Here is a 25,453-nt window from a genome sequence, read left to right on the forward strand (position 1 = left end):
AAAAAAAAAATTTTCAAAAATATTTCTAAAATTTTCTCATCTGTTTTCGAAAATAATATAAAAATGTTTTCAAAAATTTTATTCAAAATTTTTAAGAATGAATTCTAGTGTTTCATGAAGCATGTTGAAGCCTGGCTGGCTGTAAAGCCATGTCTAATTCCTTTGGGAATGAGTATGTCAGGCGTGTCATGTCTGAATTACATGCTGAAGCTTGGCTGGCCATTGGCCATGTCTAGTGTTTTGGACCGGAGCTTTCATTGAAAGCTTGGCTGGCTAGTGAGCCATGTCTAATTCCTGGACTGAAGCTTTAGACTAAGAATGCAAGATTCCTGGAATTCATGTTAAAAATTTTGGAATCCTTATTTTTTCTTTTTCATATAATTTTCGAAAAAACCCAAAAAAATTAGAAAATCATAAAAATCAAAAAAATATTTTTCTGTTTCTTGTTTGAGTCATGAGTCATGTTATAAGTTTGGTATCAATTGCATATGCATCTTGCATATTTTTCGAAAATTTCATGCATTCATAGTGTTCTTCATGATCTTCAAGTTGTTCTTGGTAAGTCTTCTTGTTTGATCTTGATGATTTTTTGTTTTGTGTCTTTTCATGTTTATCATATGCATTCTTGAATTCTTAGTGCCTAAGCATTAAAGAATTCTAAGTTTGGTGTCTTACATGTTTTCTTTGCATCAAAAATTTTTCAAAAATATGTTCTTGATGTTCATCTTGACATTCAAAGTGTTCTTGGTGTTCATCTTGACACTCATATCATTCATGCATGCATTCATTGTTTTGATCTAAAAATTTCATGCATTGCATCATTTTTCTTGTTTTTCCCTTGCATCATAAAATTCAAAAATCAAAAAAATATCTTTCCCTTTTTCTCTCATCAAATTCGAAAATTTGAGTTGACTTTTTCAAAAATTTTTAAAATCAAGTTGTTTCTTATGAGTCAAATCAAATTTTCAATTTGAAAATCTTATCTTTTTCAAAATCTTTTTCAAAAATCAAATCTTTTTCAAAATTCTTAGTTATTTTCGAAAATTCCAAAAATATTTTTCAAAAATCTTTTTCTTATTTTTATACCAAATTTTCGAAAATAACATAATCAATTAATGTTTTGATTCAAAAATTTGAAGTTTGTTACTTGCTTGTTAAGAAAGATTCAAACTTTAAGTTCTAGAATCATATCTTGTGATTTCTTATGAATCAAGTCATTAATTGAGATTTTAAAAATCAAATCTTTTTTAAAATTAATTTCCAAAATATCTTCTTATCTTATCTTTTTTTTTATTTCAAAATATCTTCTCTAACTTCCTAACTTCCTATCTTTTCAAAATTTGTTTCAACTAACTAACTAACTTTTTGTTTGTTTCTTAACTTTTTCAAAACCACCTAACTAACTCTCTCTCTCTCATTTTCAAAAATATCTTCCCCCTTTTTCAAAATTTCTTTTTTAATTTATTAATTATTTTATTTTTTTAAATCTTAATTTTCGAAAATTACTAACATTTTTCAAAAACTGTTTTCAAAAAAAAAAAAAATCACTAACTCCTTTTCAAAATTAATTTTCGAAAATTCCCTCCTTCTCTCTCATCCTATTCTATTTATTCATTCATTAACTAACATCTCTTCCTCACATCATCACCAAATTCGAACCCCCTCTTCTATCTATGTTCGAATTTCTTCTTCTTTTCTTCTACTAACAATAAGGATCCTCTTTACTGTGACATAGAGTTGGATTCTCAACCCAAAGACAGCCTGAACTCTTGGGATAAGCTGGTCACAGCTTTCTTAGCCAAGTACTTTCCTCCTCAAAAGCTGAGCAAGCTTAGAGCTGATGTTCAAACCTTCAGACAGAAAGAAGGTGAATCCCTCTATGAAGCTTGGGAAAGATACAAACAGTTGACCAAAAAGTGTCCTTCTGACATGCTTTCAGAATGGACCATCCTGGATATATTCTATGATGGTTTATCTGAGCTATCAAAGATGTCACTGGACACTTCTGCAGGTGGATCCATTCACCTAAAGAAAACGCCTGCAGAAGCTCAAGAACTCATTGACATGGTTGCTAATAACCAGTTCATGTACACTTCTGAAAGGAATCCTGTGAATAATGGGACACCTATGAAGAAGGGAGTTCTTGAAGTTGATACTCTGAATGCCATATTGGCTCAGAATAAAATATTGACTCAGCAAGTCAATATGATCTCTCAGAGTCTGAATGGAATGCAAGCTGCATCCAACAGTACTCAAGAGGCATCTTCTGAAGAAGAAGCCTATGATCCTGAGAACCCTGCAATAGCAGAGGTAAATTACTTAGGTGAACCTTATGGAAACACCTATAACTCAACATGGAGAAATCATCCAAATTTCTCATGGAAGGATCAAAAGCCCCAACAAGGCTTTAATAATGGTGGAAGAAACAGGTTTAGCAACAGCAAACCTTTTCCATCATCAACTCAGCAACAGACAGAGAACTCTGAACAAAATGCTTCTAATTTAGCAAATCTAGTCTCTGATCTATCTAAGGCCACTGTAAGTTTCATGAATGAAACAAGGTCTTCCATTAGAAATCTGGAAGCACAAGTGGGCCAGCTGAGTAAAAGGATCACTGAAATCCCTCCTAGTACTCTCCCTAGCAATACAGAAGAGAACCCAAAAGGAGAGTGCAAGGCCATTGACATAAGCGCCATGGCCGAACCTGTGAGGAGAGGAGAGGACGTGAATCCCAAGGAGGAATACCTCCAGGGACGTCCAGTGATTAATAAGGAGCTTCCCTCTGGGGAACCAAAGGACTCTGAGGCTCATCTAGAGACCATAGAGATTCCATTGAACCTCCTTATACCCTTCATGAGCTCTGATGAGTATTCCTCTTCAGAAGAGAATGAGGATGTTACTGAAGAGCAAACTGCCAAGTTTCTTGGTGCAATCATGAAGCTGAATGCCAAATTATTTGGCATTGATACTTGGGAAGTTGATCCTCCCTTGTTCATCAATGAACTAAGTGATCTGGATCAACTGACATTGCCTCAGAAGAGACAGGATCCTGGAAAGTTCATAATACCCTGCACCATAGGCACCATGATCTTTAAGGCTCTGTGTGACCTTGGTTCAGGAATAAACCTCATGCCCGTCTCTGTAATAGAGAAACTGGGAATCTATGGGGTACAAGCTGCTAAAATCTCATTAGAGATGGCAGACAGCTCAAGAAAACAGGCATATGGACAAGTAGAGGACGTGTTAGTAAAGGTTGAGGGCCTTTACATCCCTGCTGATTTCATAGTCCTAGATACTGGAAAGGAAGAGGATGAATCCATCATCCTAGGAAGACCTTTCCTGGCCACAGCAAGAGCTGTGATTGATGTTGACAGAGGTAAAATAGTCCTTCAATGGAATGAGAACTCCCTTGTATTCAAAACTCAAGGATCTCCCTCTGCAACCATGGAGAGGAAGCTTGAAAAGCTTCTCTCAAAGCAGAGTCAACCAGAGCTCCCACAGTCAAACTCTATGTTTGGTGTTGGGAGGCCACAACCAAACTCTAAGTTTGGTGTTGAACTCCCATATCCAAACTCTAAGTTTGGTGTTGGAGAGTTTCAACAAAGCTCTGCACATCTGTGAGGCTCCATGAGAGCCCACTGTCAAGCTATTGACATTAAAGAAGCGCTTGTTGGGAGGCAACCCAATGTTTATCTAATACTTATTTTTATTGTTTTTCATGTTTTCTTAGGTTCATGATCATGTGGAGTCACAAAATAAATAGAAAAATTGAAAACAGAATCAAAAACAGCAGAAGAAAAATCACACCCTGGAGGAGCATCTGTCTGGCGTTCAGCGCCAGAACAGAGCATGGTTCTGGCGCTGAACGCCCAAAATGGGCAGCTTCTGGGCGCTGAACGCCAGAACAGGCATGGTTCTGGCGTTCAACGCCAGAAATGGCACACAAATGGGCGTTGAACGCCCAAAATGGCCACCAACCTGGCGCTGAACGCCCAGAGTTGGGTACAAAGGCATTTTTATATGCCTAATGGGTGCAGGGATGTAATTCCTTGAACACCTCAGGACCTGTGGACCTCACAGGATCCACTCAGGATCTGTGGACCCCACAGGATCCACTCAGGATCTGTGGACCCCACAGGATCCCCACCTACCTCCACGCACTTCTTCTCACCACTCTCTTTCACACAACCCCATAAACACTCTTCCCTAAAAACCCCTCACCAATCACCTCAATCTCTCTTCCCCACTAAACCTTCACCACTCACATCCACCCACTCTTCCCAATAAACCTACCTCATAAACTCCACCTACCTTCAAAATTCAAAACCAATTTCCCACCCAAACCCACCCATATGGCCGAACCTTAACCCCCCCTCCATTCCCTATATAAAGACCTCCATTCTTCACCAAATTCACACAACACAACCCCTCTATACCCTTCTTGGCCGAACCACATCACCCTCTCCCTCTCCTCCATTTCTTCTTCTTCTTCATCTATTCTTTTGTTTATTGCTCGAGGGCGAGCAATATTCTAAGTTTGGTGTGGTAAAAGCATAGCTTTTTTGTTTTTCCATTACCATTGATGGCACCCAAGACCGGAGAATCCTCTAGAAGAGGGAAAGGGAAGACAAAAGCTTCCACATCTGAGTCATGGAAGATGGAAAGGTTCATCTCCAAAGCCCATCAAGACCACTTCTATGATGTTGTGGCCAAGAAGAAGGTGATCCCTGAGGTCCCTTTTAAACTCAAAAGAAATGAGTATCCGGAGATCCGACATGAAATTCAAAGAAGAGGTTGGGAAGTTCTAACAAATCCCATCCAACAAGTCGGCATCCTAATGGTTCAAGAGTTCTATGCCAATGCATGGATCACCAAGAACCATGATCAAAGTAAGAACCCGGATCCAAAGAACTATGTTACAATGGTTCGGGGGAAATACTTAGATTTTAGTCCGGAGAATGTGAGGTTGGCGTTCAACTTGCCATACATGGAAGAGAACGCACGCCCCTACACAAGGAGAGTCAACTTTGGTCAAAGGTTGGACCAAGTCCTTATGGACATATGTGTAGAAGGAGCTCAATGGAAGATTGACTCCAAAGGCAAGCCGGTTCAACTAAGAAGATTGGACCTCAAGCCTATAGCTAGAGGATGGTTGGAGTTTATTCAATGCTCAATCATTCCCACTAGCAACCGGTCTGAAGTCACTATAGACCGGGCCATCATGATCCATAGCATCATGATTGGAGAAGAGGTGGAAGTTCATGAGATTATACCTCAAGAACTCTACAAGGTGGCTGACAAGTCCTCCACCATGGCAAGGTTAGCCTTATCTCACCTCATTTGCCACCTATGCAATTCAGCTAGAATTGACATAGAGGGAGATATCCTCATTAAAGAGGACAAGCCCATCACTAAGAAAAAGATGGAGCAAGCAAGAGAGCCCAATCATGGAGCTCAAGAGGCGCAAGAAGCTCATTTCAATGAGATCCCGGAGATGCCTCAAATGCACTTTCCTCCACAAAATTATTGGGAGCAAATCAACACCTCCCTATGAGAATTGAGTTCCAATATGGGACAACTAAGGGTGGAACATCAAGAGCACTCCATCATGCTTCATGAAATAAGAGAAGATCAAAAAGCAATGAGGGAGGAGCAACAAAGACAAGGAAGAGACATAGAAGAGCTCAAGGACATCATTGGTTCCTCAAGAAGGAAACGCCACCATCACTAAGGTGGATTCATTCCTTGTTCTTGCTTTCTCTGTTTTTCGTTTTCTGTATTATGTGCTTATCTATGTTTGTGCCTTCATTACATGATCATTAGTAGTTAGTAACTTTGTCTTAAAGATATGAATGTCCTATGAATCCATCACCTCTCTCAAATGAAAAATGTTTTAATTCAAAAGAACAAGAAGTACATGAGTTTCGAATTTATCCTTGAACTTAGTTTAATTATATTGATGTGGTGACAATGCTTCTTGTTTTCTGAATGTATGCTTGAACAGTGCATATGTCTTTTGAAGTTGTTGTTTAAGAATGTTAAATATGTTGGCTCTTGAAAGAATGATGACTAGGAGACATGTTATTTGATAATCTGAAAAATCATAAAAATGATTCTTGAAGCAAGAAAAAGCAGCAAAGAACAAAGCTTGCAGAAAAAAAAAAGAAGAAAAAAGAAAAAAATAGGCGAAAAAAAAAAGAAAAAAAGAAAAAGCAAGCAGAAAAAGCCAATAACCCTTAAAACCAAAAGACAAGGGCAAATAAAAAGGATCCCAAGGCTTTGAGCATCAGTGGATAGGAGGGCCTAAAGGAATAAAATCCTGGTCTAAGCGGCTAAACCAAGCTGTCCCTAACCATGTGCTTGTGGCGTGTAAGTGTCAAGTGAAAACTTGAGACTGAGCGGTTAAAGTCAAGGTCCAAAGCAAAAACAAAGAGTGTGCTTAAGAACCCTGGACACCTCTAATTGGGGACTCTAGCAAAGCTGAGTCACAATCTGAAAAGGTTCACCCAATTATGTGTCTGTGGCATTTATGTATCCGGTGGTAATACTCGAAAACAAAGTGCTTAGGGCCACGGCCAAGACTCATAAAGAAGCTGTGTTCAAGAATCATCATACTGAACTAGAAGAGTCAATAACACTATTCGAAATCTGAAGTTCCTATAGATGCCAATCATTCTGAAACCTCAATGGATAAAGTGAGATGCCAAAACTATTCAAGAGGCAAAAAGCTATAAGTCCCGCTCATATGATTGAAGCTCTGTTTCATTGATAGTTTGGAATTTATAGTATATTCTCTTCTTTTTATCCTATTTGATTTTCAGTTGCTTTGGGACAAGCAACAATTTAAGTTTGGTGTTGTGATGAGCGGATAATTTATACGCTTTTTGGCATTGTTTTTAGCATGTTTTTAGTAGGATCTAGTTACTTTTAGGGATGTTTTCATTAGTTTTTATGTTAAATTCACATTTCTGGACTTTACTATGAGTTTGTGTGTTTTTCTGTGATTTCAGGTATTTTCTGGCTGAAATTGAGGGACTTGAGCAGAAATCAGATTCAGAGGTTGAAAAAGGACTGCTGATGCTGTTGGATTCTGACCTCCCTGCACTCAAAGTGAATTTTCTGGAGCTACAGAACTTGAAATGGCGCGCTTCCAATTGCGTTGGAAAGTAGACATCCAGGGCTTTCCAGCAATATATAATAGTCCATACTTTGGCTAAGAATTGACGACGTAAACTGGCGTTCAACGCCAGCCTTCTGCCCAAATCTAGCGTCCAGCGCCAGAAAAGGATCCAAAACCAGAGTTGAACGCCCAAACTGGCACAGAAACTGGCGTTCAACTCCACAAATGGCCTCTGCACGTGCAACACTCAGGCTCAGCCCAAACACACACCAAGTGGGCCCCGGAAGTGGATTTATGCATCAATTACTTACTCATGTAAACCCTAGTAGCTAGTTTATTATAAATAGGACCTCTTACTATTGTCTTTTAGACCATCTTTGGATTACCTTATGATCCTTTGATCACGTTTTAGGGGGCTGGCTATCTCGACCATGCCTGGACCTTCACTTATGTATTTTTAACGGTAGAGTTTCTACACTCCATAGATTAAGGTGTGGAGCTCTGCTGTTCCTCATAGATTAATGCAAAGTACTACTGTTTTCTATTCAATTCATCCTATTTCGCTTCTAAGGTATCCATTCGTACCCAAGAACGTGATGAAGGTGATGATTATGTGTGACGCTCATCATCCTTCTCCCTTATGAATGCGTGCCTGACAAACACTTCTGTTCTACATGAATTGAGCTAGAATGAATATCTCTTAGATCTCCTAACCAGAATCTTTGTGGCGTAAGCTAGAATGATGGCGGCATTCAAGAGAATCCGGAAAGTCTAAACCTTGTCTGTGGTATTCTGAGTAGGATTCAATGATTGAATGACTGTGACGAGCTCCTAACTCGCGATTGCAGGGCGTTAGTGAAAGACGCAAAAGGATAGTAAATCCTATTCCAGCATGATCGAGAACCGACAGATGAATAGCCGTGCCGTGACAGGGTGCGTGAGCATATTATTCACTGAGAGGATAAGATGAAGCCATTGGCAAGGGTGATGCCTCCAAACGATTAGCCGTGCCGTGACAGGGCATTGGATCATTTTCCCGAGAGATGACCGAAAGTAGCCATTGACAGTGGTGATGTATCACATAAAGCCAGCCATGGAAAGGAGTAAGACTGACTGGATGAAGATAGCAGGAAAGCAGAGGTTCAGAGGAACGAAAGCATCTCCATTCACTTATCTGAAATTCCTATCAATGAATTACATAAGTGTCTCTATCTCTATTTTATTAATTAATATTCGAAAACACCATTATCACTTTATATCTGCCTGACTGAGATTTACAAGGTGACCATAGCTTGCTTCATACCAACAATCTCCGTGGGATTCGACCCTTACTCACGTAAGGTATTACTTGGACGACCCAGTGCACTTGCTGGTTAGTTGTATCGAAGTTGTGACAATTATGAATTAAGATCAGAGCACCAAGCTTTGGAGCCATTACCAGGATTTGTTCGAGCCTGGAGATCACAATTTCGTGCACCACGCCTATAGCTAATTATCTAGTTAGCCATACCTTCTCTCCCAATTTTACTAAGCATAAAAAGGACAAGCTGAAAAGCGAGTCCAAATATTATATATGACATGACCCATATGTATGGAGGTATGGTGCTGACCAGATAATTAGAAAGTGTGTGCCTCAATCAGAATTCCATTCCATTTTAGAGGGCTGCCACTCCTCTAAGAGTGGTGGACATTTTGGTCCTCAAAGAACAGCTAGAAAAATTCTGGACTGTGGATTCTGGTGGCCTACTCTTTTTAAGGATGCTACTGCCTTCTGCAAATCTTATTCCCCATGCCAAAGATTTGGAAATATATCCAAGAGGGATCAGATGCCCCAACAGCTTATGCTATTCTTTGAAATTTTTTATGTTTGGTGCATTGACTTCATAGGTCCATTCCCAAACTCTAGTGGTTTCTTATATATATTGTTAGCTGTAGATTATGTTCCTAAATGGGTAGAAGCAATTTCTACCCGTACTAATGATGCTAACACTGTTGTCTCCTTTGTTAGAAACCATATTATCTATCGCTTTGGATCACCATGAGCAATTGTGAGTGATCAAGGCACTCACTTTTGTAATAGAAGATTAGCAGGTCTACTGAAGAAGCATGGGATTATCCACAAGGTAGCAACAGCTTACCATCCCCAGACCAATGGGCAAGCCAAGGTGTTTAACAGAGAGATAAAGTGCATACTGGAGAAGATTGTCAAGCCTCATAGGAAGGACTGGAGCACCAGACTTGTTGATGTGCTTTGGGCTTATCGAACAGCATACAAGACACCCATCGGAATGAGTCCCTTCTGCCTAGTATACAGAAAGGCTTGTCACCTTCCAGTAGAGGTGAAACACAGGCTTTCTGGGCTGTGCGGGACCGCAACATGGGATTTGAGAAGGCTAGTGCTGAAAGGAAGCTGCAACTTAGCAGAACTGGAAGCTTATGACAACTCCAGACTATATAAAGAGAAGGTGAAGGCTGTGCATGACAAGCATATCAAGAGAAGAGAGTTCAGACCTGGGGAGCTAGTTCTCCTCTATAACTCAAGGCTGAGACTCATGCCAGGAAAGCTGAAATCCAGATGGGAAGGCCCCTACATAGTAGAGAAGGCAGAGCCATACGGAGTCTTTCACCTGAGTCATCCTTAAAGTTCCAACTTCATCAAGGTCAATGGACAACGCTTAAAGCTATATCATGGTCAGAAGATGAAGGACAATAAAGAGCTAAAGGTCTTCCTCTTGGATGACCCACCAACAGAAGCAGAATGAGCTTATGGACCGTTGATGAATCCATATTTGATGATGACTTTTGGTTAGAATTGAATGGATTTTCATCACATAAACTCACACTTACTCCCTTGAATAGCATGCTTTTGATCTCTCCTCCCAATTTGTGCTTGATCATGAAAATATGCTCTTGTATACTTAATTTAATCAATTTTATTCCATTTTCCTTCCATTCGATGCCTTGATGTTGTTGGTGAAGTGCTTTTAGGTGTATAAGGTTGGAATGTTTTGGAGAAAATGGAAGAAGAGCATGCAAAGTGGAGGAAGCAAGAGAAATCAAAGGAGTGAGCTCAGAGACGTGTGCGTGCTCACAGCTACCTGTGCGTACGCACCGCCTTCCAACCAGAGTGCGTGGAGTGCAGCGAGCGCGTCGCACGTCCATCCATGCATCGCGTAATGTGCGTGCGCACACCTTCTTGTGCGTCCGCACAGGTGTCCGCACATGACTTCATTAAAATAGCACGTACCTCGCGATTTGAGGGCTTTAGAGGCCTATTTTTGAAGTCTTCTAGCTCATATTGGAGGGGAGAATGTAGCCATAACATACCATATCATTTTTGTATAGTTTAGGAGTAGTGGTACGAAGTTTTAGTTTAGTTTTTCTCTAAGTTTTTCATCATCTCTATTAGGATTTATATTAGGGTTTTACATTCAAGTGCCATTTCCATTTTTGATCTTGGATTTTGCAAGCTCTCATTGTAAGTAATTTCTTGTTATTACTCTTTATAGTTACATTGTCATTGCTCTTTCTTCTAATTCAAGTTATAGTTCAATTTTGCTTTTCTCTTGCAATTTCAATTTCTTGTTTATGAATTTGATGTTGGATGTTGATTATATGCTCTCTTGTGTTATCTTTGTTGATTGAGATCAATTGTTGCTTTAGTTTTAAGGCTTTACTCATTTTGCTCACCAGGTGTTTGACAAAATGTCAAACATGGTTTTAGGCTAAATTTTTGGTTCTTGGCTTTGGGAAAGTGAGCAATTGGATTTCTAGAGTTGGAATGTCCAATATTTAATTTCAATTCTTGGGTTTTTAATTGTCCTTGTTCCCAGTAACACTAATTTGTTGCTAAGATAATTAGCAAGCAAGTTAGGATTTATGGTTAAGTACACTTATGCTCATTTAACTTACCTTCCGATGTGAGGGTTGATCAAGTGAGACTAATCCATCATAATTGTCATAGTTGTGGTTGATCAAGTTAAGCACCCTTTGCTCACTCCAAACCAAGACTCTTTATCTTTATGCTTTCAATCTTTTATACCTTTATAAGTTGATTTCTTTCATACTTTACTTGTTTATATTACATAGTCAGTTCTTTAATTTCTTAATGCATTCAATCATTTTTGCATGTTCTTTTATTGCTTTATATGTTCATTTCTTCATTCACAACCCATTGATCACTACAACAGGAATTCCACACTCATTGTTCTAAAGTTCTCCTTGGGAGACAACTTGGGAGTCTAATACTCTCGGTTTTAATTTAGTTTTGCTTGTAACATATCTTGTGAATTTCCAATTTGATCCGAAGGGTCAATTTGTCGGGTTGGGACTATACTTACAATGTTAAATCTGTTTCCTTTGGATAACCGAGTTCCTAACCCACATGCGAATTGAACCTCCGTCCTATCAAATTTTGGCGTTGTTGCCGGGGAGTTCACTTTATGTGCAATGAGTGCTACAATTTTTGGATGTTGTAAATATGTGAATATTGTGAATACTTGATTTTGGTTTGCTACTTAGCACTAATTGTAGATACCACATTCCTCTTAGATTAACTTTCGTAGTTTTTGGTTGTTAAGTTGGTTCTTGTTTACTTGTCTATTTGTGTTTTGCCCTTCATAATTCCATGGTTTTATTGCCTCCTCAGTTGAATGGCACGGTCGCTTCTAGACCCGAGCTTGGCCACTTTTGATCCGGAAATTGAACAAACTTTAGCTTGTTTAAGGCAAGCTTGGCGCCGGCTAGCTTTTGTAAATAGTGAATCGGGTTTGCTTGACGAGCACTCCCATTCACTATCACCAACCATCCATGACCATCATTCTCCAATCAACGAGGAGACTCTATATTCCTCCGTGGGGAGTACTGAATTCTCTTTGAGTGACTCAGGTGACACCAAAATGGCAGACCCACCTAGGAAAATCACCTTGAAGGAGGCCGGAGCTCCTGATCTTAACTTGCAACCACTACAGATCTTGTGTCCGGCCTTAGACCCAAATTTTGAGCTCAAGTCTGGCACAATAAACTTGTTCTCCAAGTACAATGGATTGCCTAGAGAGGATCCCTTGAAGCATCTCAAGGATTTCCATGTTGCTTGTGCAACTGCAAGAAGACATGGGGCTGATGAAGCTGCAGTGTTGGTCTTTGCCTTTCCTTTTTCTTTGGAAGGAAAAGCGAAGGAGTGATTTTATACTCAGACGGGTGAGGTTAGATCCAACTGAGACTTGTTGCGTAAAGAGTTTTTGGAAAAGTTCTACCCTCCCCAGAAAACAGACAAGTTGCGAAGAGAGATTTCTTGCATTGTGCAACGGGATGGGGAGACCTTGTATGAATATTGGAAGAGATGCAAGAAGTTGCTAAAGGCTTGCCCTCACCATAAGATTGATGAGCTGGTTCTTATCAGTTATTTCTGTCAAGGAATGCATCACCAAGACAAGCTTTTCCTTGATGCCACGAGTGGAGGTTCATTGACTAAGAACAAGATCGCTGCGGAGGCATGGGAAGTTATATCAGACTTTGCAGACTCAACTCAGCACTCAAGGGCGAGGAGCCCACAACCAAAAGCTGTGAATGAAATTTCTCCCTCCGGAGATGCTATTTTGACCAAGACCCTTGGTGAAATGACAATTATTTTGCGACAACTCACCCAAGGGCAACAAATTCCCCAAGCTTTGATAAGTGCTCAACCTCAACCTCAAAGGATCGAAGGACCACCAAGGATATGTGGTGTTTGTTCGTGTAACACTCATTACACCGATGAGTGTCCTCAGCTCAAGGAGGACACTACATTGGTGGTAGCTAACTCTTACCCACAAAAGCCAAATTATAACCAAGGATCCAACCAACATAGAGGAAACCAAAACCAAGGGTGGAGGGATAACTCAAACAAAAGGTGGAACCAAGCTCCTCAAGCTCATCCCAACCAAAACACCCAAGTCTACTACTATCAACAACCCCAAGGTAAACCACAATACCAACAACCATACTAACAACCATACCAACAACCCCCACAATCTCAACCTCAAGGGAAATACCAACACCCGCATAGTAGGCCTAGCCCTCCTCAAGTTAACCAAGCCCTTCCCTCTAACCAACCTCACATGAATGACACAATTCACACCTTCATGCAAGAACAACGAGAGTTCCACAAGAAACAAGAAGCATATATGGCTACAATAGCCGATGCCCTTTCACGTCTAACTCTTCCTCCTCCAACCACGCAAAATACCCAACAAGCTTCAACCTCAAGTAGTTTACCCTCCCAACCTCAACGTAATTCTAAGGTAGCATCAATGCCATTATCTTTAGGAGCGGCACCAAATTGGATAAGAATGTTGCCATACCTACAAAGTTGAGTGAGGAGACAAACAACGAAGACGTGGGAGATGAAGTGGAAGTGATGAGGATGAAGATGAAGGTGTTGATAAAAGCAAAGAAGAACCACCTAAGGTCATGGAGCCAAAGAGAAAGACGTTGCTTGAAAAGCCTTTGCCCATTACATTCCCATCTTTAGCCAAGAAGGCTAAGAAACAAAAAGAGCTTGACCCCACTATGGTGGAACTTTTCAAGAATGTTGAAGTCACTGTTCCTCTATTCTAAGCAATTCAACAAGTGCCATGATATGCCAAGTTCCTTAAAAATATTTGCACTCACAAAGAAAAGCTTGGCAACCTTAACACAAGGCCGGTAGATGATTCTATCTCTTCCTTACTTCCTGAAAAATGCAAGGATCCCAGCCCATGTTTGGTCACTTGTTTGATTGGCAGAATTAAATTCATGGATTGCATGTGTGATCTGGGGGTGTGCATGAGCATTATGCCGCTCCCCGTTTACGAAAGATTGAATTTGGCACCCCTAAAGAGGTTCGGAGCGAGGTTCGTGCTAGCCGATAAGAGTATTGTGTCTGTTGTTGGGATTGCCAAAAATGTCCTAGTCAACATTCAAGGATTGCTCTTCCCAGTTGATTTTCACATCTTGGAGACACCTCCCATTGACTCAAGCAAGCCATCATCCATACTCCTTGGAAGGCCATTCTTAAAGACAGCCCGTTTTAAGCTGGATGCACATTCGGGAGTCTATTCTTTTGAGGCGGATGGCAAGTTGGTCAAGTTCACCATGGAGGAGTCAAACAAGTCCGTTCTTGAAGCGTATTCTATTTTCGGTTGTGACATAGTTGAAGATCAAGTCATAGAGGATGGCAAGGAGTAAAAAGAAGAGGATGTTGCCAAGGAATCAAGTTCAAAGGATGTTACTCAACCCAAAAATGCCAAGGAGTTGGAGATTTTCCTCCTTGGTGAAGTTCTCAAATGACCAATGAAGCCATGCAAGTTCAACTTAGGACTCTAAACCAAAGTGCTTGGTGGGAGACACCCCACCATGGTGACATTATTCCAACTCTATCTCTTGTTTATTGTCTTTTGCATTATTTGCCTTTTTGTGATATAATGGTTAGTTTAGGTTTGATTTGATGAATTTTGAGTTGTCCAAGATATATTGACTATGGACTATGAATTTATGCTTATTTGAATGGTTTGGGTATGGTTTATTGATATGCTAAGGGTAGGAACCTTGGTTTTGAGAAGAAATGAATTTTCTGAAACGGGGCACCTGTGCGTCCGCACAACCCTGAATTTTTCGCTGTGTGTGCGGATGCACCAACCTGTGCATCCACACGAGCCTTGCTTTGCCCTCTGGTGGCAGTGCCAGCACAGCTTGTGCGTGCGCACTGCCGATTATCCCTACCCTGAGCGAGCGCTCATTCGCGTGCGACCGCACGCACTTCCTTTCCTGCTCCATCTGTGCGGCCGCACAAAAGTGTGCATCCGCACGCAACTCGTTAGCCCTCTGATGGCAGTGAGGGAACGGCTTGTGCGTGGGCACAACCTACCCCACTCCCAACCTCTATGCGTGCGCACGGACCTATGTGCGCACGCACGCGAACCTTTGTCCTCAAGCTTTTCTAAAAAAAAAAATATGTGCAGTCGCATGTCTTCGTGCGTCCACACGTCCTTTTGCAACCTCTCTGGTCACAGCGATCGCACGCTGTGTACGTTTGCACCGCTCCAAGTTTTCATCTCTATGCATCTGCACAGGACGCGTTCTAGGCAATAACAAGGCAACTTGCCCTGTTGGAAGGCAGCCCTCTCTTTCCTTTTTCTTCTTCACAGTTGCCCTCTCTCCCTCTTCTCTGCCCAGCCCGCCGGTTCTGGCCGCCGCCAGTCCACCGCCGGTGACCTCTCTTTTTTCCCCTTTCTTTCCTTCTCTTCTCTCTTTTCCTTCTTTCTTTCCTTCTCTTTTCTATATACACCAACGGTGAGCTCTCCGTCTTCCGGTGTTGCTTTCTTTTCTGGCGAACCCAACCGCCGTAATTTTGCAGTGGCCATAAGAAGTGCCATTGTTTCCCACCTCATTCTTGTCTTTTCAACCTTTATATCAAAGGTTCTTGTTTTCCTTTTCTCTTTATGTTAATATTTTCTTTGCAAGTGTTTCCATTCCTTTTATATTGCTTTGAATTTATTAATTGCATTCTTTCTTGTTTCCTTGATTTGCAAAGTGTTGTTGTTTGATTTTTGGGACTGGTTCTGAGCATATTTGAGCTTAATTGTGATGAACTTGCACATTGCATACCACATGTTTGATGAAATGCCTCTATGAACACTTTGTTTGATTCATATGACTTGGCCATCATATGTGTTCGATTTATCTCTTGTTAGGCATCCTGTATGAATTGTGCAACTTCAATAATGACTTTTGATGGTTGTTAAGTAAATTCACCGATGCATTTCCTTGTTTGTTCATAAAAAAATTTTTTGATATAGTAACCCCTGTACAATGGCTCAACCTTAGTTGATGTCTTGATCAAACATCTTTTGCACTCAAATTAAGACCACTTTATGTGTGATTACCACTTCTTGAGAATGAACAATTGCTAATTCCCTTTTGGCGCTTGCTTAAATCTTCGAGTTGTTAATTGCTTAAGGGTGTGATTGCCGGAGTGATCGGCCGGTGTGTGTATTCCAACCGCGCGCATTATTGGAATATATACATCGTGTTTCTTTAAATCTCACAGTTTATATAAGCTTCTTTTAAAGTTATTAATGCTTCCTCAATGATTTTTACTTTAATGTTGCCCTGTGATCTCGAAATTATTTTGTTTGTATTTTCAGGATGAGAAAGAAGGGTAAGGCACCTGCTTCTTCGCCGGTTGGGAAAACTACCGCTCGCTCTCCTGATATTTGGTGGAATTGCCGCGGTAATAAACCGGATACCTTGGTTAACTGAAGAGCCGACTCTCAATACGAGGCCATTGAAAAACATAAAATTCATTGGGAGCGGCCGTTGAAGTTCCAAGCCAATACAAAGTGATTATTCACCAAAGGATCGCCTCGCTTCATTGGGAGTTTCTCGAGCGAGAACCCATTGAAGTCAATGAAACTATGGTGCGGAAATTCTATGCAAACTACCAAGATTGGGAAACAGAGTCAGTCCTTCTCCTGGGTAAGATGTTGGATACCTCCAATCAAGCTCTGGAAGCTATCCTTAACATCTCCCACATTGCATTTGCGAAAGACAGATACTCCAAGATAAAAGACGATGTCTTCGAAGGAAGAATATCTCTGACTCCCATTCTTAAGAAAATAGGCCGTCCTGGTGCATCTTGGGAGTATAGCAAAGGGAAGAATTCTGTTCCCACCAGTATTGCATACTCTGATTTGAATGTTGAAGCTCGTATATGGCATCAAATTGTGGCGGACTATATCATCCCGAGTACCCATACCACCCATGTGAGATTTAGAACTGCTTTGCTACTTTGGGCTATTATGCAAGGGAAGCATATAGCCATCTTGCCCTTATTGCGCAAATCGATTTGGAAATTGATTGAGAAGAAGAATGTCAGCATTCCATTTCCATCGATAGTGATGCATTTAGCAAAATACAGCGGGGATAGAGAGGCAACCAATGGATATAATGCTTGAGTTTTCTAGAGGCAACAAATTTATTCTGAGGGGAGATTTGGAAAGATCAACAAAAACAACCCCCTCCAAGAGGAAGGCACCTATAGCACCACCATCAAGTCCACCGACCCTATCAACTGCTTTACCTTTTCTCCGTCATCTTTTGGATCTATTCCGCGACATCTCAAATGATATCCACCACATGGAGCATTTGGAGCACAAGCGTTTTGAGTGGATAGTGACAAGGTTAGAAGGAAGAGACCCCGGCCTGATTCCTACACCTTCATCCGAGCTAGTTGGAGAAGAGCTTGATACAGTTGACCATCCCATTTCTGAGCCCACCAGTTGAAGGTGGCCCCCTCTTCATCCTCCCGGATCGCGAGCATGCACGGAGGACCGTGCACAATTTAAGTGTGGGGAAGGATCGATGACTTCAAGGGGGGTAAAAATTTCTTTCTTAAAGACACTTTGCAATGTCTCTTCTAGTACTTTTTCTTTATTTTTGAGTAGTTTTATTTCTATTGCATCTTGTTTGGTTTGTTGTGAATATTTCTTTATCGTTTATGAATATTTAGTAGTTAATGTTTGCATCTTGCATGATATGATGAATAAGTATGGAAACACCAAGGAATTCCCATGAAATCCTTTTCTAAGGGCATACCATTGATTGAATTGAAGAAAACATTTGTTTTACCAACTTGCTTGGAGTATTTTGTTAGTAGAACATAGAAAAAGAGCTCGAACAACATACCTTGGAGTATTTTCTCAATCATAATGTTATTCTTGTGTGTGATTGTACTCCTTTTTTATTGTGATCATTGATTTGCATGATTCTTTATGTCCTGTATTTGTGTTTGGATGCATTTAGCATTATTAAGGCCATCTTTGATGATAAACTCACTAACCTATATGGCCAACCTTGCATTCACCTTTGTGAACCCCTTTGAGCCTATGAATCCCCTTTTGTTCTGATGATAGCACATTACTCCCCTTAAGCGAAAAACCATTGATGTCCTTGAATTATTCCTTGATTAGCTTGGGTGGATTAGTGTGTAAATTCTAAGTGTGGGAGAATTTTAGGAAGCATTGGTGAAAATTTTTGGTAACGAGGTAATACTCATGCATTCCATTAATTGAAACATATGCATTCATAGTTCAATTATTAAAAAAAAAAAAACTAGTGCCTAACAAAGTATGAATAAAAAGCACAAATAAAGGATGCATATGCCATGTTTGAAAAGAAAATGCATGAGTAAGATGAGATATAAAAAGGAAATGGGTGAGAAGGTTGCATTGTTATGTGTATATAGGTGATGTAGGATTAGGTGGACATTCAAGCTAATCAAAGAATTAATTCTTTAAGTCCACTTGACCAAACTTCATCCTAACGAAACCCTAGCCCTATTACATCCCTTTAAAGACCTCATGATATTTGTTATTCATGAATTAATACTAGTTGATTGTTAGATGAATTGCAAGTCTTTGAAAAGCATGATAAAAGGAGAATTGAGTGGTAAAACCCTAAACACTGAGCGAATTGAGTGGATACACATCCGGTGAGGGGTTCGATTGCTCAATTCCATGTTTTTACACCTCATATCGCGTCTTCTTGCAAGTTGTCTGATTGGGTAGTTTTCAGAACTTCAATTCAATTCTTTGGACATTGATCTTAATGCATGAATCCTCTGCATTGACCCTAAAAGTTCTCTTGTTTCTACCAACTCTCATCATAATACATATTAGAGATTAGTTTTTAGATAGTTGCATGCATTTAAGTAGTATATAGCATAAGTCATTCTCCTTTTTCATCTATCTCCTTTGTGTGTTGAGCATGAGGACATGCTAGTGTTTAAGTATGGGGGAATTGATGAACCCATATTTGATGATGATTTTTTGTTAGAATTGAATGGATTTTCATCACATAAACTCGCACTTATTCCCTTGAGTAGCATGCTTTTGATCTCTCCTCCCAATTTGTGCTTGATCATGAAAATATGCTTTTTTATACTTAATTTAATCTATTTTATTCCATTTGCCTTCCATTCAATGCCTTGATATTGTTGGTGAAGTGCTTTTAGGTGTATAAGGTAGGAATGGATTGGAGAAAATGGAAGAAGAGCATGCAAAGTGGAGGAAGCAAGAGAAATCAAAGGAGTGAGCTTAGAGACGTGTGCGTGCGCAGCACGCACAGCCTTCCAAGCAGAGTGCGTGGAGTGCAGTGAGCGCGTTGCACATCCTGGCATGCATCGCGTAGTGTGCATGCGCACACCTTCCTGTGGGTCCGCACAGGCCTGGATTTCTCGCGAAGTGTGCGGACGCACGTGTCTGTACGTCCGCACAGGTGTCCGCACATGACTTCATTAAAATAGCATGTGCCTCGCGATTTGAGGGCTTTGGGGGCCCATTTCTGAAGTTTTCTAGCTCATATTAGAGTGGAGAATGAAGCCATAACATACCATATCATTTTAGTATAGTTTAGGAGTAGTGGTAGGAAGTTTTAGTTTAGTTTTTCTCTAAGTTTTTCATCATCTCTATTAGGGTTTATATTAGGATTTTACATTCAGGTGCCATTTCCATTTTTGATCTTGGATTTTGCAAGCTCTCATTGTAAGTAATTTCTTGTTATTACTCTTTATAGTTACATTGTCATTGCTCTTTCTTCTAATTCAAGTTATAGTTCAATTTTGCTTTTCTCCTGCAATTTCAATTTCTTGTTGATGAATTTGATGTTGGATGTTGATTATATGCTCTCTTGTGTTATCTTTGTTGATTGAGATCAATTGTTGCTTTAGTTTTAAGTCTTTACTCATTTTCCTCATGTTTAAGCTTTTTGCCCATCAAGTGTTTGACAAAATGTGAGCAATTGGGTTCCTAGAGTTGGAATGTCCAACATTTAGTTTCAATTCTTGGGTTGTTAATTGTCCTTGTTCCCACTAACACTAATTTGTTGCTAAGGTAATTAGCAATCAAGTTAGGATTTGTGGATTAAGTACACTTATGCTTGATGAGCGGGTAATTTATACCCTTTTTGGCATTATTTTTAGGTAGTTTTTAGTATATTTTAGTTACTTTTTATTATATTTTTATTAGTTTTTATTCAAAAATCACATTTCTGGGCTTTACTAGGAGTTTGTGTGTTTCTCTGTGATATCAGGTATTTTCTGGCTGAAATTGAGGGACCTGAGCAAAAATTTGATTCAAAGGCTGAAAAAGGACTGCAGATGCTGTTGGATTCTGACCTCTCTGCACTTGAAGTGGATTTTCTGGAGCTACAGAAGCCCAATCCGCGCTCTCAATTGCGTTGGAAAGTAGACATCCTGGGCTTTCCAACAATATATAATAGTTCATACTTTGCCCGAGATTTGATGGCCCAAACCGGCATTTAAAGTCAGCCTAAAAATTCTGGCGTAAAACGCCCAAACTGGCACCAGAATTGGAGTTAAACGCCCAAACTAGCACCAAAGCTGGTGTTTAACTTCAGGAACAGCCTAAGCACTAAAAAGCTTCAATGCTCAGCCCAAGCACACACCAAGTGGGCCCCAGAAGTGGATTTCTGCACTATCTATACTTAGCTACTCATTTTCTATAAACCTAAGTTACTAGTTTAGTATAAAAAACTAATTTTAGAGATTCATTCAGGAACTTATGACATTTTTACACTTCATATTGTATTTCTGACGGCATGAGTCTCTAAACCCCATAGGTGGGGGTGAGGAGCTCTACTGTGTTTCAATGGATTAATTTAATTACTACTGTTTTCTATTCAATCACTCTTGATTCTATTCTAAGATACTCATTCGTACTTCAATCTGAAGAAGATGATGATCCGTGACACTCATCATTATTCTCAATTCTACGAACCCATGCCTGACAACCACTCCGATTCTATCTGAGCTCAATGTAGTCATTGGGCGACTACTTGAGTGCGTATCTCTTAATTTCTACTCCACGGAGCGAGTCTGGAGGTTAGAACCTTTGTGGTATAGGCTAGAACCAATTGGCAGCATTTCTGAGATCCGGAAAGTCTAAACTTTGTCTGTGGTAATCCGAGTAGGATCCAGGAAGGGATGACTGTCACGAGCTTCAAACCTATGAATGTTGGGCACAGTGGCAGTGTGCAAAAGGACAAGGGTCCTATTCTGATACTAGTGGAAACCGACAGATGATTAGCCGTGCAGTGACAGCGCATATGGAGTTGTTTTCATCCGAGAGGATCATACAGCTTGCCATTGAAGGAAGCCATGCGTGTTTGGAGAAGAAGACAGTAGGAAAGCAGAGATTCAGATGACAGAGCATCTCCGGAACCTCAGCCTGTTTCCCATTACTGAATTACAAGTACTATTTATTTCATGTTATTTATTTTTCATAAATATAATCACTCCTATCATTAATCTCCTGACTAAGATTTACAAAATAACCATAGCTTGCTTCAAGCCGACAATCTCCGTGAGACCGACCCATACTCACGTAAGGTATTACTTGGACGACCCAGTGCACTTGCTGGTTGGTTGTGCAGAGTTGTGAAATGTGTAATCACAATTTCTTGCATCAATGCTCATTTAACTTACCTTCCGATGTGAGGGTTGATCAAGTGAGACTAATCCATCATAATTGTCATAGTTGTGGTTCCAACAAGGAAAGGACCCTTAGCTCACTCCAAGCCAAGACTCTTTTTCTTTATGCTTTCAATCTTTTATACCTTTATATGTTGATTTCTTTCATACTTTACTTGTTTATATTACATAGTTGGTTCTTTAATTTCTTAATGCATTCAATCATTACAATTTTGCATGTTCTTTTATTGCTTTATATGTTCATTTCTTCATTCACAACCCGTTGATCACTACAACTGAAATTGCACACTCATTGTTCTAAAGTGCTCCTAGGGAGACGACTCGGGAGTCTAATACTCTCGGTTTTAATTTGGTTTTGCTTGTGACATATCTTGTGAATTTTCAATTTGATCCGAAGGGTAAATTCGTCGGGTTGGGACTTTACTTACAACGTTAAATCCGTTTCCTTTGGATAACCGAGTTCCTGACCCACATGCGAATTGAACCTCCGTCCTATCAACCGTCCAACTTAAGGACGTAAAAGCAAAGTGCTAGATGGGAGACAACCCACCATGGTATGATTTTTCCTTTTTATTCTTAGTCTTATTTAATTCTATTTTATTTTCATCTGCATTTTGTATTTTGCATTCTGCATTAAAAAAAAAGAAGCACTCGACGCGCAAGCGTCGCTGACGCGTACACGTGATGATTGGATTTTTAACTGTTTAGAATTCATAAATGAATTCTCATTGCAAGTATAGTTTCTAAACCAACAAATAATCCTTTCATACAAAAGATTGTTTGTCACAAGTACAAACCCCTAAATTTATAAACCGAAGTATTGGAACCTCGGGTCATTCTCCCTAGGAATTGTGATAAAGTGTCTTGTTATTGGTTATGGAGTATGTTTGGGGTTTTTGGAATAACGGACAAGAAAAGTAAATGAAAAAGGCAATAAACTAACAACTAGAAAGGTCTTGGCAAGGGTTGATGGTCAAGGATCTCTATCCCTATCACTAACCACAACATGAGAATTGGAAAGGATCAATGACGTTAGGGATTTTTGCTAGTAAAGAATGTCATAAAAACAGTCGCGTTGTAGATATAGTCTCTAAACCAACAGAAATCCCTTCGTACAAACGTTTTGGTTGTCACAAGTAACAAACCCCTTAAATAAATTGTTAACCGAAGTATTCAAACCTCGGGTCGTCTTCTCAAGGAACTACAGGGACGCATGTTCTTACTATTGGTTATGGAGGTTGTAAATTGGGGTTTTGAGAATGAAAAGCGAATAGTTTAATTAGCAAATAAAGTAAATGAAGAACAAGTAATTTAAATAGCAAGTGAAATAAATAAATGACTATAAATAAACTTTTGGCAAGGTATGAGAAATTAGAGGTCCTATCCTGGCTATCCTTATCAATGATGATGAGAATTTAATCTTAATTACACTTTGTTAACCTTTACTAAGATAAAGGAAGGTCAAGGGATTAATTGGTTTGATCTTCGGATCCTATTTATTTCCTAAGAAAAGATTGGGATTATTGAAGTTCAATTCAATTAACAAAGATAACAATTATCAATCATGTTTAAGTTTGACAACTCCTGAGTTACTGATTTCTTAACCAAAACCAAAAGGGGAAGTAAATCTATTGGAATAAAAATGTCTTCAGAATAAAAGCAACAATAGCATAAATAAAAGAATGCAATGTCAAACTGAAATACTTCAAATAGCATTAATTCAAATAAAAATCTGTAACATGGCAGAATTCATAAATCAAATTGCAAAAGTAAATAATCAACTGAAGTAATGGAATGAATAAAAGTGAAAGGGAAGCTTAAAGCAAAGGAACATTAAACCTGGAATCGAGGGTTACTCCTAAAGAGAGAAATCCTAAATCCTAATCCTAAAAGAGAGAGGAGAGAGCCTCTCTCCAAAACTAATTATAATTAATGGAAAGTAAAAATTGGCGAGCTCCCTTTGAATGGATGCATTCCCTCACTTTATAACCTCTGGTTATGCCTTCTAGACTTGGATTTGGGCCAAAAAGGGCTTCAGAATTCGCAATGAGCGTTTTCTGCAATTTCTGGTGCGTGGCCTCTGTCACGCGTCCGCGTGGGTCACGCGGTCGTGTCATTCGGAACTTTTCTTGTCACGCGGTCGCGTCAGTCATGCAGCCACGTCATATGTGTTATTCTTAAGGCGTGCGGTCGCATCAGTCATGCGGCCACGTCGCTATTGATTCGCGCTTGGCATGCGTCCGCGTCGCCCATGCGATCGCGTGGATGCCAGTTTCTTCAGAAACTCTATTTTGCACTTTCCTTCCATTTTTGTATGTTTCCTTTCCATCCTTTAAGTCATTCCTGCCTTAGAGGATCTGAAACTACTCAACACACTAATTACGGCATCGAATGGAAATAAAGGTAATTAAAATAATTAATTTAAAAGCATAGGAAACATGTTTTTCACATACATCACATAATAAGGAAGGGATAGTAAAACCATGCAATTAATATGAATAAGTGGGTAAAGGGTTGAATAAATCACTCAAACTAAGCACAAAATATATCATAAAATATGGGTTTATCAAGCTCTCCACACTTAAACAATAGCATGTCCTCATGCTAAATCCAAGGTAAAGAGTAAGGTAAGATTAAAGTGGTGGATTGTTATGCAATGCAACCTATTCTAAATGCAACTACCTAAATGAGTCATGCAATTCTAATTTATTCACTCATATATAAAGCTTGCATGTAGTTAAATTAATTCACATTCTCAAGGAATCATATATATACATAGCCAACCCTTAAATAATAAAGCACTTTTGCAAAATGAGATGGGAAAGAATAAAATATTTTACAAACTTGCAAAACAATTAGTAAATTAAGCATAGATATATGTTGATGAGTTATTGAACCCTCACTGGATTTTGTGTTTACTCTCTAGTCACTCAGTGTTTATTGGGTTAATCACTCTATTCTTCTTTTTATTCCTACTTTTTATAACTTTGTTCTTCATCTAACCAATCAACAATTATAGAATATAGTCATACCAAAAATCATGAGGTCTTTAATTAAGGTTGTAATGGGGCCAAGGTAAAGGTAAGGATATATGTATAAGGCTAAGTGAGCTAATAAGTGAATCCTCAATTAGACTAAGATCTCACCTAACATACATACTTAGTAAAACAAAACTACTTTACCTGTTTTCCCATCTTTTCCCACTTTTGATGTTACATGCTCATGTTTCAATTTTTATTTTTGTCCCATGGGCATTGCTTTTATTTTTGCATTTGGAGAATTCTTTTGTATCCCCTTATTCATATGCTTGAAAAATAAATAACTCTCTCTTCTTTTTTTTTTTTTTTTGAATGCACATGGTAATTCTTTCAATTTAATTTCTCATGAGCATGCTTCCCAAAAATTCTCATTTTGATTTATTTTTGTTCTTTTCAACTCCGCTACCTTTTATTTTTATCATCCATGTTCCCAATAGGTTTCCCACATTTCAAACTATACAAGATTTTCTATCTTAAGCTAACCAAGGATTCAACTTTGGATTTTTATTTGTTTTTCTGCTTAAGGCTAGTAATGTGGTTTATAGAATAAAAAAGGGATTTAAAGGCTCAAGGGGGCTAACAAGGGTGATGTGAAAGGTAGGCTATTTTGGGATAAAGTGAGCTAAAATCAAACAATGGGCTCAGTCACTCTCTTGGTATGTATCTTTATATTCTATAATCGGACATATAGATTAAAACAAAGTAAAGAACATCAGAATATAAAAGAAGGGCGGAACATACAGGAATAAAAATTATGGTTTGAATGTA

At 39.3% G+C, this 25,453-nt stretch overlaps 2 non-coding genes across 2 annotated transcripts; both read right to left on the reverse strand.

Moving 5' to 3' along the window:
• Positions 1-1,827: 1,827 nt before the first annotated feature.
• LOC112760957 (small nucleolar RNA R71) lies at positions 1,828-1,935 on the reverse strand. The gene has a single exon (XR_003181369.1). It is a non-coding gene; the product is annotated as a small nucleolar RNA R71 (small nucleolar RNA).
• A 10,458-nt stretch (positions 1,936-12,393) lies between these two features.
• LOC112760252 (small nucleolar RNA R71) lies at positions 12,394-12,500 on the reverse strand. The gene has a single exon (XR_003180701.1). It is a non-coding gene; the product is annotated as a small nucleolar RNA R71 (small nucleolar RNA).
• Between the last annotated feature and the right edge of the window lie 12,953 nt (positions 12,501-25,453).

This window comes from Arachis hypogaea, chromosome 16 (genome assembly GCF_003086295.3).
Source record: "Arachis hypogaea cultivar Tifrunner chromosome 16, arahy.Tifrunner.gnm2.J5K5, whole genome shotgun sequence".
In the NCBI taxonomy this organism is placed as follows: Eukaryota; Viridiplantae; Streptophyta; class Magnoliopsida; order Fabales; family Fabaceae; genus Arachis; species Arachis hypogaea.